Below are 18,858 nucleotides of genomic sequence, written 5' to 3'. Positions count from 1 at the left end.
GGAAACGCAGGAAACCAGAAAACGCTTTTCAAATAACTTGCCAGCAGCACTTCAGGCTCGGCCATTGTGACGTCAGGCCAACAATCGGCCAATGCATGGGTGGTTCCGTCTTCCTAATCTGCATATGAGTTCTCATTGGCTCACGTTTCTCGCCCTCAAAGTGGTGGGTTTTTTGGTTTTGTGTTGATTTTGGTTTTCTGTTGTCCCCGCCCCCCCATTCAAGGGCTTACACTCCATCCTGGCCAGCTAGGTTTTAGGATGGCCATCGTGGTGTGGGTTCCCAGTGGGTCTCCAGTGTGGCCGGGCACAGAAAAGGCCAGGGCTGGTCGCCAGAGAGCAGGAGGCTAGACCCAGAGTCTTACCACTTCTGTTGGCCAAAAGCCAATGAGTGCATGTGTGTATTATTATTATTATTATTATTATTATTATTATTATTATTATTATATTTTTAAAAGAATGTTAGAATAGACCTTGTAAGTTTTTCTTTTCTTTTTTTTTTTCTTTTTTTTTTTTTTTTTCAGAGCTGGGACTGAACCCAGGGCCTTGCGCTTGCCAGGCAAGCGCTCTACCACTGAGCTAAATCCCCAACCCCAACCTTGTAAGTTTTAATCATGTCTGGGCCAAGATAAAGAAGTTATAGTGAGTGTCCCAAAATGTTCTGCCAAGACAGGACTACTGTTGAAAAATTCTGATATTTGCCCAGACGTGGTGGCACATATTAATCCCAGCACTCTGGAGATAGAGGCAGCAGATCCTTGTGAGTTCTGAGTTCAAGACCAGCCTGGTCCACACAGCTTGAGGCCAGCCAGAGGTATACAGTGAGATAAGAAAAATGAAATAATAAATATAATAAATACAGGAAGAAAGAACAAATTCTGCCTTTATTTTTCAAGTCCGTTTTGTCTTGTCTGCTTTTGTTTTGAGGATGGGAATGTGGGTGGGGACAGGGCAGAGTTTCACTGTACCCAGGCTAGCCTGAAATCCACAAACCTCTCTCCTTAGCCTCTTGAATTCTGGGAATACAGTCAAGCCCCACCATCCCCGGTTTTCCAAGTCATTTTCAACATTAAATATGTATCCTCCAGTTCTTTGCCGGGGAGAAAGCCCCAGTGCAGATATGTGCAGATTTAACTACAGCCAGCGCAAGGCCCTGGGTTCGGTCCCCAGCTCCGAAAAAAAAAAAAAGAACCAAAAAAAAAAAAAATTAACTACAGCCAGAAGTCAACATCACTTCCTAGAAAGCCATGGCCAGCTGATACTGGCCTCCATACACCGGGTGTGAGAGGGGTTTAATCTCTGTTCACTGGGCGAGACTGATGGCCAGATAGATGGACAGTCCTGATAGCTGGGTATGGAAAAGGACATCGGCTGACTCATCTATGAAAGTGGGAAGAAAGGAAGGGTAAGGGAGTGCAAACTGGTTCTGTGCTTCTGTGCTTGAGGGGCAACAGGTGCATGCTGCACTTTCAGCTCTGAGGCTCGTGCCCCAACCAGGACTTACGCCCTGCCCCCCCCCATGCCTTCCTCTCCCAGTCCTGACATTTGTACTTGAACCAGGACTCATGGGGGACTCCCAGACCTGATCCTAGCTCCACTGAGCCTCTTGCCTGCAAAGAGAGGATGGCATGATTGATTTCCGAGTGTTCCTAATGCTGTGAGCCACTCATATTAATCTCTCTCTCTCAGGCTTGAGAGATGGCTCAGCAGTTAAGAGCACTGGTTGCTCTTCCAGAGGACCCAGGTTCAATTCCCAACAACCACATGACAGCTCACAAAACACCTGTGCACATAAAAATAAACAGGTCATTAATAAGAACCTCTCTTAAAAAAAAAAGAGTTATGTCATGTGTATATATGTGAGTGCCTACATACATGTATGTGCACTGTGTCTTGCTGCACGCAGAGGCCAGAAGAGGAGGTTGGATGCCCTGGGACCAGAGGATAGTTGTGAGCTGCTGTGTGGGTGCAGACCATTGAACTAAAGAGCAGCAAGTTCTCCCAACCACTGGGGATCACTCCCGCATCCTCCTATTGCCTCTTAATACTGGTACGTGGACACAAGCTGTTCTCTTTCTCCATCTGTTTCACTCTATGTAAAATTATTCAGATTAGAAACTCCACGGGGCTGGAGAAATGGCTCAGTGGTTAGGAGCACTGACTGCTCTTCCAGAGGTCCTGAGTTCAATTCCCAGCAACCACATGGTGGCTCACAACCATCTGTAATGAGATCTGATGCCCTCTTCTGGTGTGTCTAAAGACAGCTACAGTGTATTCATATAAATAAAAATTAATTAAAAAAAAAAAAGAAACTCCAAGCAGGGCAGAGGTATTCTAGTACTTGGGGAGGCAGAGGCAGGAGGATTTCTGTGAGTTCAAGGCCAACTTGGTCTACAGAGTTTCAGGACAGCCAGAGCTACACAGAGAAACCCTGTCTCAAATTAAAAATAAAAATATATATCCATAGTCAAGTGTAGTGGTACACACCTGCCATCCTAGCACTCAGTGGTAGAGGCAGGGGGATGGTGAGTTCTGAGATGCCTGGGTTATATATATAGAGAGAGATCTTGTTTCAAAATCAGGCAATTAATTTAAGTATGTTAAATGTATATATGTATGTATTATGAAAGTATGTATGAATGTATATATGTATGTGTGAACATATGTAAGTATGTATATATGACTGTATGTATGAATATATAATTATATATGTATATATGTAAATATGTAGCTTTTTACATGTTATAATTGTTCTATTTCTTTTTACTTTTTTTTTTTTTTTTTTTTTGGTTCTTTTTTTCGGAGCTGGGGACCGAACCCAGGGCCTTGCGCTTCCTAGGCAAGCGCTCTACCACTGAGCTAAATCCCCAACCCCTTCTTTTTACTTTTTTAAAAAAAAAGTTATCTTTTATTTTGCGTGCACCTCTATGTTAGTAGGTATGAATGTCCTGTGGTACATGTCTGGATGTCAGAGGTCAACTTAAAGGAGTTGGTTCCCTCTTTCCACCATACGAATCCCAGGGATTGAACTCAGGTAGGTCCTCAAGGCTTGTAGCAAGCACCTGAGCCATCTCTCTGGCCCTGTTTTAATCCATCTTTACTATTCCGCAAGTCTCTTAAAGTAACAAAATATAGGTCTATAGGGCTTAGTGCTGTGTGTGGCTTCAGGCACCCACTGGGGGTCTTGGAGTGTGTCCCCTGCAGACAAAGAGTGTATGTAAAGGATTGTTACTGTATTCATTGGCTCCTCCTTGGAACAGTCTAAATTAGTGGTTTTTAACCTTCCCGATGCCATGGCCCTTTAACGCAGTTCCTCATGTTGTGGTGACCCATAAAGTTATGTTCGTTGCTGCTTTGTAACTGGAATTTTGTTACTGTTATGAATCATAACGCAAGGACCTGTACTTTTCCATGGTTTTAGATGACCCCTTTTCAAGGGTCATTTGACCATCACCCAAAGAGGTGGAAACCCACAGATTGAGAACCGCTGCTCTGAATTGACCTGTTGTCCGGTACCTAGAGGCACCTCCGGTGCACCAGGTCAGCTCTCCCTCCCGGGCAGTCCCCTACAGAGGAACCAAAATGATAGAGTTAGACCATGGGGGAGGGGGGAGCTCTGCTCAACTTGAGGCATTCCCATGACTTTCTTTAGCGCACTTACTCTTCCCACACCCCACCATCACCTTTCTTCCCCTACATTTAGAGTTTGATCACCCTCCCCACACAACAACATCTGCTTCTCCCATAAGACCTTTTAGCCACTTCAAGTCCCACCCCAACAAAAGATTTAGACATAAAATAAGCTTCTACCTGGGACGGCAGAGATGGTAATTTGGGAGCTTCTAGCAGCCGGGTCCTCCCTGAGACCCGGTGAGCACTTGCTTCTGAGGGGAGAGTAAATACCTTCCTGCTGTGCGTGGATGGTGGGACAGCCCTTCCCCACAGGAAGTGGGGAAGCGTCTTTCCTGAGGACCCCGAGCCTCATTTGCATAAAGAAATTATGTCCTATTACCAGATGTGCCTCCTCTGCTTCCTGACAGGACTTCCGTGGCTGTCACACCTTTTCCTGAGTAATCAAGTAATTTCTTTCGAAATGCATCCCCATCCTTGGAAACACTCCAATGAATTTCTCACACCACTCAAATGAGCAACTTGTCTCCCCGGGGACCCACCGAGTGGGCATCAGCTAAGCATGGGTGTGTGGGAGTAAAGGAACAAACCTAGCTTTGAAGTAAATGTTTTATTACTTTTAATAAAAAAAGGATTTACTTTTTTTTTTTTTTGAGGTGGGGTCTTGCTATATAGCTCAGGGCTCCGTCCTATCAACCCTCCTTCCTCAGCCCACCCATTACAGGCATGTGCCACCATGCTGGGTGGACAAACCTAACTTTTTTTTTTTTGACTGTGGAGGACAGGATTTATTCTTTAGTCAAGAACTACCTGAAGCTGGGAGGGAAAGAGGGAGTTAACATGGCTCTGTCCTTGCCTTCGTTGTGAAATCCTTGAATTTCAAACTCTAAGATATCTAATTTTGATTATTTTTAATTGGATATTTTATGTATTTACATTTCAAATGTTATCCTCTTTCCCGGACTCCCCTCCGGAACCTACCTATCCATTCCCCCATCTCCCTGCTTCTGTGAGGGTGCTCCCCTTACCACTCACCCACTCCCACCTCACCAACCTGGCATTCCCCTACACTGGGGAATCCAGCCTTCACAGGATTCAAGGGTTTCTCCTCCTACTGAAGCCAGGCAAGGCCATCCTCTACTACATATGAAGCCCTCCGTGTGTATTCTTTGGTTGATTAGGAAAAGATCTTTACCAATCCTACATCCGATAGAGGGCTAATATCCAATATATACAAAGAACTCAAGAAGTAGGACTCCAGAGAACCAAATAACACTATTAAAAATGGGGTTCAGAGCTAAACAAAGAATTCTCAACTGAGGAATATTGAACGGCGGAGAAGCACCTAAAATGTTCAACGTCCTTTAGCCACCAGGGAAATGCAAGTCAAAACAACCCTGAGATTCTACCTCACACCAGTCAGAATGGCTAAGATCAAAAACTCAGGTGACAGCAGATGTTGGCGAGGATGTAGACAAAGAGGAACACTCCTCCATTGTTGGTGGGATTGCAAGCTGGTACAACCACTCTGGAAATCAGCCTGGCAGTTCCTCAGAAAATTGGACACAGTACTACCTGAGGACCCAGCTATACCTCTCCTGGGCATACATCCAAAAGATGCTCCAACATATAACAAGGACACATGCTCCACTATGTTCATAGTAGCCTTATTTATAATAGCCAGAAGCTGGAAAGAACCCAGATGTCCTTCAACAGAGGAATGGATACAGAAAATGTGGTATATCTACACAATGGAGTACCATTCAGCTATCAGAAACAATGACCTCATGAAATTCTTGGGCAAACGGGTGGAACTAGAAAATATCATCCTGAGTGAGGTAACCCAATCACAAAAGAACACACATGGTGTGCACTCACTGATAAGTGGATATTGGCCCAGAGACTTGGAATACCCAAGATACAATTCACAGACCACATGAAACTCAAGAAGGAGGAAGTCTTAAATGTGGATGCTTCAGTCTTTCTTAGAAGGGGGAAAATACTCAAGGGAGGTAGAGGGTGGAAACAACTTGGGAGGAAGAGAGAAGGGAAAGGGGATAAAAAGGGGGCAGGATCAGGTATGGGAGGAGACGGGATGATATAAAGAGGGTTAGGAATTTGAACAGAGGTGTGTAGCAATGGGGGATGGGGAACTGGGGGTAGCCATCAGCAAGTCCAAAATGCCAGGAAAGCAAGAGGCTCCCAGGACCCAACAGGGATGAGATTAGCTGAAAGGCCCAATAAAGGGAAGGGAGAACCTGTAGAGACCATATCCAGAGGTTAGGCAAGGCCCCTGGTTGTGGGATGGGGCCACCCACTCGTCTCCAAGTTTTTAACCCAGAATGGCTCCTGTCTAAAGGAAATACAGGGACAGAGTGTGGAGCAGAGACTGAAGGAAAGGCCATCCAGAGACTGCCCCACCTGGGGATCCATCCCATATACAAACACCAAGCCCAGACACTATTGCAGATGCCAAGAGGTACATGCTAAGAGGAGCCTGTTATAGCTGTCTCCTGAGAGGCTGTGCCAGAACCTGACAAATACAGAGGCGGATGCTTGCAGCCAACCATTGAACAAAGAATGGGATCCCCAGTGGAGGAGTTAGAGAAAGGACTGAAGGAGCTGAAGGGGTTTGCAACTCCATAGGAAGAACAACAATATCAACCAACCAGACCTCCCAGAGCTCCCAGGAACTAAGCCACCGACCAAACCTTTTTTTAAGCTCATTTTTGCTTTGAGCTTTTGGCTCAGACCCTGTGTTCTCCAGGCCTTCTTGGTCCTCCGTGTCTCCAAGTCTCACCTAATTTCATGGGGACAACAGTTTTCCTGCTGGGGTTTTCATAGAATCGGAGAAGACATGCCAAGCCCCTTTGTGTGTTATCTGGGGCCAGAATGTGCAACCACAGAGGCTCAGACCACCCCCACCCTCAACCCCTTTCAGGCGAAGCACACAAGCTCTTCCCTTTTCACACAGTAAGGTTCCATAAAGCCACCATCTGGGGTGGCTGCCGAGGATACTGTGGGAGGTGCTGGCTTCTCCTCCAGAGGTGGGTTATCAGCATGGCTGCTGTGGCCTTGTGATTAGGGGAAGGCACTGGGGTCCTCTTGGTTATCAATACTTCACCCCTTCCTGAAAGAGGAAAGAGATCTGGTTCGAAGGGAGGGATCTTGATGGCAGTGTCAGGTCCCCACAGGTACCCATTTGGCATGTGGTATCTTGTCTGTCTTTCCCCTTCTATCCTGGCTTTTCCTTCTTCGAAGGTACCACAGGGGCTTGAGGCACAGGTAGCTCAGTGGACAAAGTATTTGTCTAACATGCACAAGGTCCTGGGTTCCAGCTTTCCTATTGTATAAACTGGGGATGGTATAGACCTATGATCCCAGCACACTGGAGATCCTTATGGCAGAAGGATCATAAAGTTAAGGCTATTTCCAGCTAGAAGCTAGCCTGGGCTAAATTAGTCCCTGTTTGAGACATGCTCCTGGAATTTCACAGAGCCCTTGATCTTTAATTCTATTTTAACATACCACTCAGGAGTTATAGGCTCATGCCTGTCTCTCCCATGAGTTTCTGGGTAAGGAATGAATCTGTCTAGGCCACCATGAAGCCCCTAGTACTTAGCACAGGTTGGACCCCTGTTTGACAACTGATGAGTGTCTGAGCAAAGGCAGCTGTTGGGAAAGACCAGGCAACCCTTGTCAGGCCTATGAATGGCTGTTAGTTCCGGAGGGCAGGCAGAACAAGGCAAAGCCAGCCACAGGGTGCAATGGACCTACAAACCAGGACTGGGTCAAGTATAGGGCCAAAGTAGCCAAGATTAGGGAGCCTAACTCAGTGATGGGGCTGTGGGTTGACAAGCCAAGTGGGACCCTTGTCCTAGAAGGACAAGGTCTCTGGACTCACAGCCAGAATGAACAACCCCTCCTCCAGCTGCAGGTCAACACAGGAGGCACAGTTAAGCTACTCCTTCGGATGGAAGCCACGTGTGCTGGGTCAAGATGAATGGTAGTGGTGAAGGCTGCAGAAGAAGCAATGGCATCTGTCTGCCATGTACACTGGCCTTGAGGCTGGAGTGGGACGAACTTAAAGACATATGGTCAGGCCATGTCCATCAGAATCTAAATCATAGACACCCCCTTCCACACCTACCCAATCATTCATTCATTCATTCAAAGATTCTTGTTCCATCATTTCAGGGAAAAGTGTAACTCATAGCTGGATCTTCGAATGTAACCATTTTAACCATTCTGTAGGTGACAGGGATCTGTCTAAACCTGAGCTGAGAGACTGAGTCTCATCTGACCCATTTGCATGTGTTAGCTAGTGAAGGAGGAGGATATTACGCACCCCCCAATACACACACACACACACACACACACACACACACACACACACACACACACACACACATGCTTCAAATACTGACAGCTCACCTTCCCTATATGGGCAGCTATGGGTTGGCAATGTAGGTATTATCCACCTGGCGATTATCACCATCCCATCCCCCACAGCCCCACACCCCTGCCAGCCCGTCTCCCTCCCTCCCTCCATCTGTGCAAAGCAATTTCTGTGTTAGTCAAAGAACAGAATTAGGGAGGTAAATTTGCAGAATTCAAATTCACAGGGTCCCTTTCCAAGTCAAACAGAAAAATTATGGATTAGCCCAGAGCTCAGACTGGCACTGCAGGACAGGCTCCTGCGTATGTTCAATCGCTCACTCAGCAAATGTTCTGAGATACAGCTGGTGGGTAGAAAGCAGCGCCAACTGCCCTGTCCGTCCGTTTCCTACCTTCTCCTGAGGAGCAGGGAGATGGGGAGAGGGGCGGGAACATAACATTTCTTGAGATATCAACAGGGAACTTAGGTATCACCACCTGCTAAGGAAGCCCGAGGTCCTAGCAGGAAGTAGGGAATTAACCTCAGGTCTGAGCCAGACCACTTAGAGTCTCTGGGTTGCATTGAGACACCTTTCCATCTTTCAGACTCACCTTCCACTGAACCCAGTGGTTAGGGTTGTGTCAATGTGAAGCAAGCTGGAGTCATCTTAGAAGAGGGAGCCTCATCTGAGAAAATGTTTTTTCTAAGAATGGCTTGAGGACCATTTTCCTGATTAATGATTCATGTCAGAGAGCCCAGCCCCCTTGTGGGCGGTGCCATTCCCTGAGTCAGGTAGTCCTGGGCTATGTAAGAAAGCAAACTGAGCAAGCCAAGCCTTTGCCTCAATTCCTGCCTCTTGTCTTCTCTCAGTGACATTGTGTCACCTGAGATTTGTAAGCTGAAATAGACTTTTTCCTCCCAAGGTCGTTTTGATTGTGATGTTTATCACAGCAGTAGAAACCTACCCAGGACAGCCATCATACCTGGGAGTCAGTTCTCTCCTGTCCCAGCCCCAGTTTTGTTGTTGGGAGTTGAATTCAGAGGTGCTGGGACTGTTTGGTAAACCCAGTCAAGCCTGCACACATCACTTTGATGCTATTATTAGCTATGAACTGACACCTGTGTGTGATCTGGTTGTGTTCAACTAACCAGGAGTATACTTGATCTCTGTAACCAAAATCATTACAGTGGCTAAGCAAATAACGTTCTATCTTCTGCCCAAACAGAATTTTAGTATTGGGTTGTCTCACCAAGTATACCAATTATACCCAGCTACATCGGGATTACCTCAGAGACCCTCCTCCAGAAGCTCTCAGGGTAGCCGCCACAGTGTCAGCGGATGATGAAAGCTGCGGTCTCTTTCCTCAAGAAATCAGGAGCCTCCCGATTAGGTCTCATTGGCTAAAACTGGATCCCATGATCAGAACATTTATAATGGATCCTTTCACACATTGCAGGCCAAGCCACTCTGTCTTCAAGCAGAATGAAGGAATAGATACCAGGTGAACCGTCAATGAGGTCTACCAGATGGTCAGAGAAGCTCAGAAGCAAGTATCCCACATCTTTTAAAGATGGTTGCTAATATGTTACAGGTGGTGGTTGTGGGAGGGGGAAAACTTTGTCCACTCCACCTTTTTTTTTGACCCCAGAGGTGGGAGGAGGCAAGAGAGAGAGAGGAAGTTGGTAAGCTTGGGCATCAGGTTTCTAGCTGTGTAGAGAATGTCATTGTGGAGTCCTCAGCCCATAACCACTGAGGTAGCTGATGCTAGCCATGACGGGTCCAGGAGAGCTGGGAGCAGGCAAACCTTCCATGCTGCACTGGAATGGAATGCTGAGGTACGGGAGTGTTGAGGGGCCCTGTGGACTTCTCCACACACACAAACACACACACACACACACACACACACACCCTGCAACCCCATGTGGTGAACAAGGCTTCTCCTCTGTGTGGAAGCTCTCTGAGGATGGAACCCCAGTGTGTGTGTGTGTGTGTGTGTGTGTGTGTGTGTGTGTGTATGTGTATATATATATATATATATATATATATATATATATATATATATATATATTGTGTGTGTGTCTGTGTCTGTGTGTGTGACTAGGGATTGAACGTAGATCCTGAAATATTCTAGAAAAGCACTCACCACGGCACTAAATCCCCAATCGTTTTTTCACCCACTTCATTTTGAGACAGGGTCTCCCTAAGTAGCCCAGGCTGGCCATACATTTTCTGTCTAGCCCACGCTGACCCTGAACTTGTGATCTTACTGTCTAAGGTTCTTGGGTAGCTGAATGATAGAGCGTCACTACCAGGCCCAGCTCCAGGATGTGACTTTATAAGTCCATGTCTTTATTGTTTAAAAGCCTCAGTGTTCTGATAGCCTACCCAACAGTGCCACTTACTTAGCAGGGTTTAGAAGTCATTGCTGTTGGCTTGCTGTTGTTGACTGGCTGGATGAATGGGTTCATTGTGAGCTGTTTGGTATGGCAAAATGCCTGCTGCATTTGTTTAATAGATGTATAATCTGAACTCCTGGGAACACCAAGCAATAGGGGGGAGATAACAGTCATTGCCTCACGGAGCTAAGTATGATGATGATGGCTCACACTGGTAATCCCAGCACCCAGGAAGCTAGGGCAGAGGGATTGCCCTGAATTTCAGACCAGCCTGAGCTACATAGTGAGTTCCTGCCTAACCTGTGCTACTCAGTGATACTCTTTTTCTAAAACAAACAAATAAACAAAATAGCAAGCCCAAGATGGTGCTGAAGACAGGCATGTAATCCCACCACTTGGGAGGTCTAGACAGAGGATCATGAGTTCAAGATCAATCCGGATTAACTGAGCTCCTGCCTCAAGACTCAAAAATCACTCCTTCCTGCCCTTCCAACCCCCAAACAACAAAACCCCAACTACTAGCGTGATAGATGGATAAAAGGTCTTTATGGGTCATGTCCTTCATGACCCGTATCTTGTCTAATTCACCAATTTAGGTGGGGCATCTCACCTGCTAGAGATCTGATGCAATGGATACAGGGTGGAAACTGGGGAGCAGGGCCCGAGAGACTGTCCTTGCTGAGGAAAAGGTCTCTGGGGTGAGGAGCAACAGTGTAGCAGGCTTCCGGCGCACCTGAGGTGGAACTCAGTGAGCTCACAGGCTGTTAGAAGTAGGCATGTGTGGCTTAGCACTTGTGTTCCTTTCCCGTCAAGGTTAATTATTGCTGCAGGTGTGTGATAAGGCAGGGCACTCCCTGCACACACACACCCCTTGGGGGGCGGTTTATCTGCAGCTTTACAGCCCCCAAGCTTGGTCATGAAACTGATAAGAAACTCGGTGACGGCAGTCCTGACTGTACTTAAAAACTCTGCTGAGATCTATGAGCAAGAAGTGGGCAAATATTTGATATCGGAGTGTCATCAGAGAGCGATGGGGACCGAAGTGGGTTGGAGCCCGTCCAACAGCCTCAAGCTGCCCATGTGGCTGAGCAATTCATTTCCCCAAATGGACAGCCCAAGGCTGGCTTCCAAGCAGGGATTTGCTTCCAAACTTGATTTGCCTCAAAGCAGGTGATCAGTGTTAGTCTAGTCCACCTCCCATCTAGGAAATCCCATCAAAGATACTGGTCTGTCATCCTCCTGTTTCTCCAGTCCTGGGTTAAACTTCCTCATGGAAGGGTCAACTCAGCTGGCTTCAGCTGCAATCTGATCTCAAATGAGTCTTACTTTGGCTCCTCCTCCCCCAATCATTTAGGTTTTTTTGTTTTGTTTTTGTTTCTTAAATTATTTTTTTTGTTGTTGTTGGTTTTTTCTTTTTTTGTTTTGTTTTGTGTTTTGTGACTGGGCCACCATTGTATAAGCCACCTTGGCCTTGAATGCAGGATCTTGTTTCCTGAGTGCTAGAATTACAGGTTTGTGCCACCAAGCCTGGCTTTTCCTGAGCATTTATAAGTATCATCTTTAGGAAATAGCCTGCTGCCAATTTTTGTAGAGCCAGGATCTAAGGACAGGTTTTATTCTTATACATGAAATGGAGGAAAAGTTCAATGGCGGGATGTGGTGGGGACACACCTTTAATCCCATCACTCAGGAGGTAGAAGCAGGTGGAGCTCTGTAAGTTCCAGGCCAGCCTGGTCTACATAATAAGATATCCACGCTCCCCACAATCCCCACCCCTGACTTTTTGGATAAGATACTGTGAAACATACAAATTATAGAATTCAAGTTTCAGTGTTAAATAGTTATGAGACACATTGTGTTAGCCATAAAATTCTGTTGGCAAGTATTCAAGCCAGGCATGATCAGACCACTTACAAACCCTGCCATTGGGAGGCTGAGGTAGGAGAATTGTGAGCTCAAGGCTTGCTCCTGCTATATAGCAAGACCCTGTCTCAACACAAAATGATAGTTGAGGGGCTGGCTCAGTTGCAGAAGCATTTGCCTAGCATCATTCCATCCTCAGCACCGCAGTCAGTAAGTAAAAAAATTTTACTGGCTGCATAGTAGTCCACCACAAGGACACATTCACACAGTTAATTTCCTACTCATGAGAATCCAGGTTGTTCATGGTAGGAAGTGTGTGTGTGTGTGTGTGTGTGTGTGTGTGTGTGTGTGTGTGAGAGGGGGGAAGGGGAGGGGAAGGAGGAGGGGAGGGAGAGGGAGAAGCAGAAAGAGAGGGAGAGGGAGGAGAGACCACTCCAAGGATTGACCCCAGGGCCCCACACAAGCTAGGCAAGAATTCTATCCCTTATCTACCCACTCAGCCCAGAAAGAATTCCTTTAAGAAAAATAAACCACTTTAAACAACTCCCAAACAAATGATTTCATTTTGCCTTGGAGTCCTGTGGGCACAGGACATAGCTTCCCATAGTCAACACCATGTCGATTTAATTTTTTTTCCCATGGACACCCAAAGTTATTGTCTGTAAACCCAACACACTCTCCATGTTCCCCCATGTTGTCTCAGAACCTTTGCTCTGTTTTCTCTCACTCCGAGGGTCAACGCAGTACACATGTTCTTTTTAGTTTATTTATTTTAACAGTCTTTTAAGAATGCTCAAAAGAAAAACATTCTTAACTCTCTGGCTATACCAAAACAAAACAGCAAAATTCAAACTGGCTTCTGGTTGAACTTGACCCAGCAATTTGCCAGACTCTATTTTTCTTTTCCTCTCTCTTTCTTTCTTTTTTCTTTCTTTCTTCCTTCCTTTCTTTCTTTCTTTCTTTCTTTTTTTTTTTTTTGGTTCTTTTTTTCCGGAGCTGGGGACCGAACCCAGGGCCTTGCGCTTCCTAGGCAAGCGCTCTACCACTGAGCTAAATCCCCAACCCCTCTTCCTTTCTTTCTTTCGTTCATTCCTTTTGGTGGGACAGAGGAGGGGAGAGATGGAGGGAGGGAGAGACAGAGAAATGCAGAGAGACAGATGAGACAGGCAGAGACAGAAACAGAGATAGAGACAGAGAGAGACAGATATAGAGACAGAGACAGAGACAGACAGGGACAGAGAGAGACAGAGACAGAGACAGAGACAGAGAGAACATCGGTGCAGGTGTCCCTGGAGGCCAGACCAGAGGAGCTGGAGTAACAGGAAGTAGTGAGCTGCCTGTTGTACACTTGGAACCAAACCTAGGTCTTCTGCAAGAGCAGTGCACACACTTAACCACTGAGCTAGCGAGCTGCCCAGGCTCTGCTTTCTCCTTGTTTGAGAATCACTTCCCAAGTTTTCGTAGACTTCAATACTGAGTCCATCAGCAACATTGCTAATCATCCCCAGCCAATACTGACCAGCATCTTCTGGACTCAGGGTTCAACCTCTGGAACTCAGTGGTGTCAGTGGCAACTTGATGCTGACTGAGTGGACAGGAAGTTCGATCCCTGAGCCTTCTCAAACCAGGAGACTGTGCTCTGTCTGAATGCTCCGTACAGAATCTCTATCTTGTAATCTGTGAGAGAGACTCTGACCTCCCCCCCCTCTACCAATGCGACTGTGAACTGTGCCTCTGGTCCTGGAGCAAGCTGCCATGTGCAACCCCCCCCCCCCAATTCACCCTGCCCCCTACATTCCCTACCCTCCCCCCTCCACTATACTGTATCCTGCGTCTACTGTGACAGAAAGACCCAGTGGGACCAACATGGCCCTGGGGTAGCAGAAAGGCCTCAAAAGTAGGTGGAAGAATTAACCTAGCAACTTCCAGTAACTAGAACAGAGAACAGGGCCAGAAGTTCAGTTCCTCCAGTCTCTGCAGTCCCTCCTCCTTGCTCTGGATGTCAGGGGTCTGTCTCCTCCCCACACTGCACTTGACCTGAGGCTCCCATAGGCAGTGATAACACTCACTCTCCTCTTTCCCACAGCTTCTAGCATAGATTGGTCCAGTCTGGTCTTCTTACCTCAAACCAGATGGTCCTAGCCAAGAAAGGTCCCCTGAGAAATGCTTGCACAGAAAGCCCACAGGGTCCACTACCACCTTATGTATATTAGTGCCTGTCTTCGTTAGGTTTTTACTGCTGTGAACAGACACCATGACCAAGGCAAGTCTTCTAAAGGACATGTAATTGGGGCTGGCTTACATTATCATCAAGGCAGGAGTATGGCAGCATCTAGGCAGACATGGTGCAGGAGGAGCTGAGAGTTCTACATCTCACTCCAAAGGCAAATAGGAGAAGGTTGATTTCCAGGCAGCTAGGATGAGGGTCTTAAATCCCATACCCACAGTGGCACACTTCCTCCAACAAGGCCACACCCACTCCAACAAGGCCACACCCATAGCACCAAGGCCATTCCTACTCCAACAAGGCCACATCTACATCAACAAGGCCACACCTCCTAATAGTGCCACTCTTTGGGCCAAGTATATACAAACTACCACAGAGGGCTTTTCTCATGGCTGTGACAAAAGAAAGGAAGGGTTTGTTTGGGTTCATATTTGTGGAGAGTGCACGACATCCACAGTCAGGAAGCAGAAGGAGATAGACGCTGGTGCTCAGCTCCTCTCTCCTTTTTATTCAGTCAGAGACACCAGCGTAGAGGATGGTGCCGCCCATATGGGACCTCCCACCTCAGCCAACTCAATCTAGAAAAGCCCCTAGACAGCATGCCTAGGGCTTGGTTTCCATAGTGATTCACCTTCCATCAAGGTGACCGTGGAGGTCCACGGTCCCTTTGACTTAGCAGGAGGTGACCAGTGTTTGCTGTCCATCTAAGGCAGTGTCCAGCATGTCCCCCTTTGGAGACTTTCCTTTTTTTTTTTTTTTTTTTCCCCCGGAGTTGGGGACCGAACCTAGGGCCTTGTGCTTGCTAGGCAAGCGCTCTACCACTGAGCTAAATCCCCAACCCCGAGACTTTCCTTTGAATAAAGTTGTGAGACTTGAGGTTTCCCCATGGGTGGTGCTGCTGATAAGCGGTGCACGTGGACCCTTCATCTGGCTCTTGCAGTGAATTTTGATGCTAAAGAGAAGTGAAAGTATAGAAGGTGAAGGTTCAGGACCCCGTGGGGAGGGAGGGGCAGACATGATGAAGCCCTTATTACCCATCTTACCAACAGTTAGTGTGTGTGTGTGGTGTGTGTGTGTGTGTGTGTGTGTGTGTGTGTGTGTGTGAATGTGTATGATTTTTCTATAGCACCCAGGCCAGCCCTGCCGGCTGGGGAATTCAAACGTGGCAGAGTAAAGGAAATGGTTACCACAGTGGTGGGGTCTAAGGAGACCAGAAAACACCTTCTGTTTTGGGTTTGAGACAGGATCTCTATGTAGCCCTGGCTGTCCTGAAACAGGACCAAGCTACCCTTGAATCTATTCAGCTCCCTCTGCCTCTCTCTCCCGAGTGCTAGATTTAAAGTCAGGAGCCACCATACCCGGCACCTAAGTAAGTGTCTAAGGAAAAGGTTATAATCCTTCCCAGAGTGCTTCCCTTCCCCTCCAGTAGTCTGTCTGTCTGGCCAGGCCGATGCCCCATGGGCTCCTTGGAAAGATGTTCACCTTCCCTAGCTTCGACAAAGGACGTAGCCAGAGGAGGTGGAAGTTCATACGATTTGTGCAAGGGAGGGGGTCCTGCCATAGGACCCCATTTTCCTGAACACCCCAGGTGCCCTTGGATCAGCTGTCAGCTCACCCTACTCTGCGTTCCAGCGAAATGAATGTTTGACCTAAACGAACCAGGAACAGGAAATGGTCGGATTAGACACATCCTGTGGGTGAGATGATGAAGAGACTGCATTCACGTCCCTCCCCCCCCACCCCCATTCCCACCGGCCTTTCTTTGTCCGGTTTTCTTGCTACGGTGAACCCCCTGTATGCTTTCTGTGGTTTAAACTTCAGAATCCTGGCTGGTGCTCCTTCCCTAACTTATGTGCCAGAGAGTCCTTTGTCGTTCCCAAATTCAGCACCTTGTTCCATACATTATATATATATATATATATATATATATATATATATATATATATATATATTCCCTCCGAAAGACAAGATCTGTCCCCAGGCTGTCCTCAAACTCACAACCCCATTGCACGCACAACCCTCACCCCACATGGCTACTGTGCTCTTTTTGGTTTTGTTTTGTTTTTTTATTTTGATTTTGGGGGTGTTTTTGTAAGCTACCTCAGACTCATGAGTGCTTTATGTGTGCGAGCATGCAGGCAGACGTGGGCGGTTATGCGAAGATCAAAGAGCCATCTTGGGTATCAATTCTTGCCTCCCACCTCGTTTGAGACAACATCTCTTTATTGTTTCCCCACATCATAAGCCGGGCTATCTGGCCCTGAAGCTTCTGGAAATTCCCCTGTCTCTGCCTTTGTCTCCCATCGGTGCACTGGAATTACAGACATTGCTGCCCCAGGTCTTGGAATTTGAACTCAGGCCCTATTATGGAGGTTGGAACAGCCATTCACGAGTTGTTTATGGATGCTGGCTTTCCCAAGTGCATTGTGGGTAACTCCAGTCGGTCTAAAGGATGAACACTGATAGCAGCTGACCAACTGCCGAAATACAAAAGCACCCCAGAATGGGGCATTTTGGATTTCCAGATCCTGGAGCAGTGGCTCTCAAATGGTTTTTGTTGTTTTGTTTTGTTTTAAAACGCATTTATTTATTTGGTTTGCCTGTGCTTATGCCTATACGAGTGGGCCCCCACCCCCTCCACCCCCGCATGCTAAGGAGTACATGTGGAAGTCTGCGAACTCTCTATATACCATGTAGGTCTTAGGACTCAAACTCACGTCCTTGAGCTTGGCTGCAAACACCTGTACCAGCTGAGCCGTTCTGCTGGCCCCATCAGATTCTTCTGGCTTACACAGGCAAGGTCAAAGACCTTCCATCTCATTTACAAGCCCCAGTTGCTGCCTCCTGACGGGCACAGGGGCATTCCACCGTGTTAGCGAATTGCACATAGAGGCCAGGCTACCAAGAGCGCTGCAGTGGAGTTCTCGGTAAACCCCGGTCGGTAACAGGCTATTTTAGTTCTGATGACTGGGTTGTAGTCATTCGCTTAGTAGGTTCTTAGAAAGTGGAACTTTGCCGTGGGAAGGGTTGGACTCCACAGAGACATATGCAACTGGCCAAAGGGAGCAGAGGAAGGGGCATGGCCTTCCGAGACCTGCTTGTGGCTTTCAGAAGGGAGGCTGCAGAGCACCTACCAATAAGTGCTCCCTGGGGAGCCACAGGCTGCAGAGGAGGCATGGAAGGCTAGATTCAGGGTTGGGCTCCCTTGGACGTGCAGCCGGGAGTGCATTCCAAGACTGAGGCTGGACTCTCCCATGGGGCGAATGAACAACGTCCCACTGGTAGACATGAGTCAGTGCTCAGCGGTGCAGCAACTGAGAGATTGCAAAAAATCACATCCCCTTTCAGAGCAGAGAGCAGCACAGGGTGGCCCTTTGTTGACAGGCGCTCCTCTCAATCAAGAGCGCGCTCCCATGGGGAAGAACTGGGGGTAGGGTGGAGGAGAATGGGCACCCAGATGAACCAGGCTACCAAGAACACTGCAGTTGAGTTCTCCATAAACTCACAAAGGGATGGGAAAACCTCTTGCAGAGAAAGGAGGCTTGTGGTAAGAGCCTGTCACCACTACAGAAGCCCCCAGAGGCAAACCTAGCTGCATTAGGAACAGTCGCATGGGTTCTCCACCGTCCTTGACTCCCAGGGGGATATCACGGCCTCATTATCCGGGCAAGCACAGAGAACGGGATCTGCATATGCTAACCGTGTTGCTAGGTGCAACTCCTGGTAACAGGTTTGTGGTAGATTGGGTTTGGGTTTTTCAAGGCAGGGTCTGGCTACTCGACCAACCGGTTGACTTCAAACTCTGTCCTCCTGCCTCTACCTCTGTCGGCGCCAGCACCGACACGGTACCGAGAATCGGGCGAAAGCCTACGGGATAAAAGAAACACGCACACACACACAGGTTAAGCCAGGAGAGGAAGAGAGGAAGAGAGAGAGAGAGAGAGAGAGAGAGAGAGAGAGAGAGAGAGAGGAAGAGGAAGAGGAAGAGGAAGAGCGGAAGAGTGAGAGTGAGGAAGAAGAGTGAGAGACTCCTGTAGCTTTATTCACCCCTTTATACCCAAGTCTCCAGGTAGAAAATAACTGGGAAGCACAGTGGGAAACCCTGGCTCCTGACTACCTGGCTCGTGACTTCGGTAACAAAAGACCAACTAGGAGACCTGAATTAATTAGGGAGAAATCCGAGAGACCAGCCTAAATCTCAAGGATAAAGGCTGAGGAAGCAAAAGGCAGAAGTAAATTGACCACCACCCAGGTGTGGTCCAGGTGTGTCGGTTCCACATGCATCAGCCGGGCTCAGCAGAGGTCATGCAGTGGAGACACTGGGTGTTTACTACTTGGTCTTTTCTTCCTGTGCCGTAAATACATG

At 47.5% G+C, this 18,858-nt stretch overlaps 1 long non-coding RNA gene across 1 annotated transcript; it reads right to left on the bottom strand.

Moving 5' to 3' along the window:
• Positions 1-478: 478 nt before the first annotated feature.
• LOC134481205 (uncharacterized) lies at positions 479-11,151 on the bottom strand. The gene is made up of 2 exons (XR_010056567.1): positions 11,013-11,151; positions 479-6,757 (listed from the first exon to the last, which is right to left on the bottom strand). It is a non-coding gene; the product is annotated as an uncharacterized LOC134481205 (long non-coding RNA).
• Between the last annotated feature and the right edge of the window lie 7,707 nt (positions 11,152-18,858).

This window comes from Rattus norvegicus, chromosome 12 (assembly GCF_036323735.1).
Source record: "Rattus norvegicus strain BN/NHsdMcwi chromosome 12, GRCr8, whole genome shotgun sequence".
NCBI classification, from domain to species: Eukaryota; Metazoa; Chordata; class Mammalia; order Rodentia; family Muridae; genus Rattus; species Rattus norvegicus.
The sequence above is the reverse complement of the archived record's forward strand: the minus strand, read 5'-3'. Positions and strand labels throughout refer to the sequence as shown.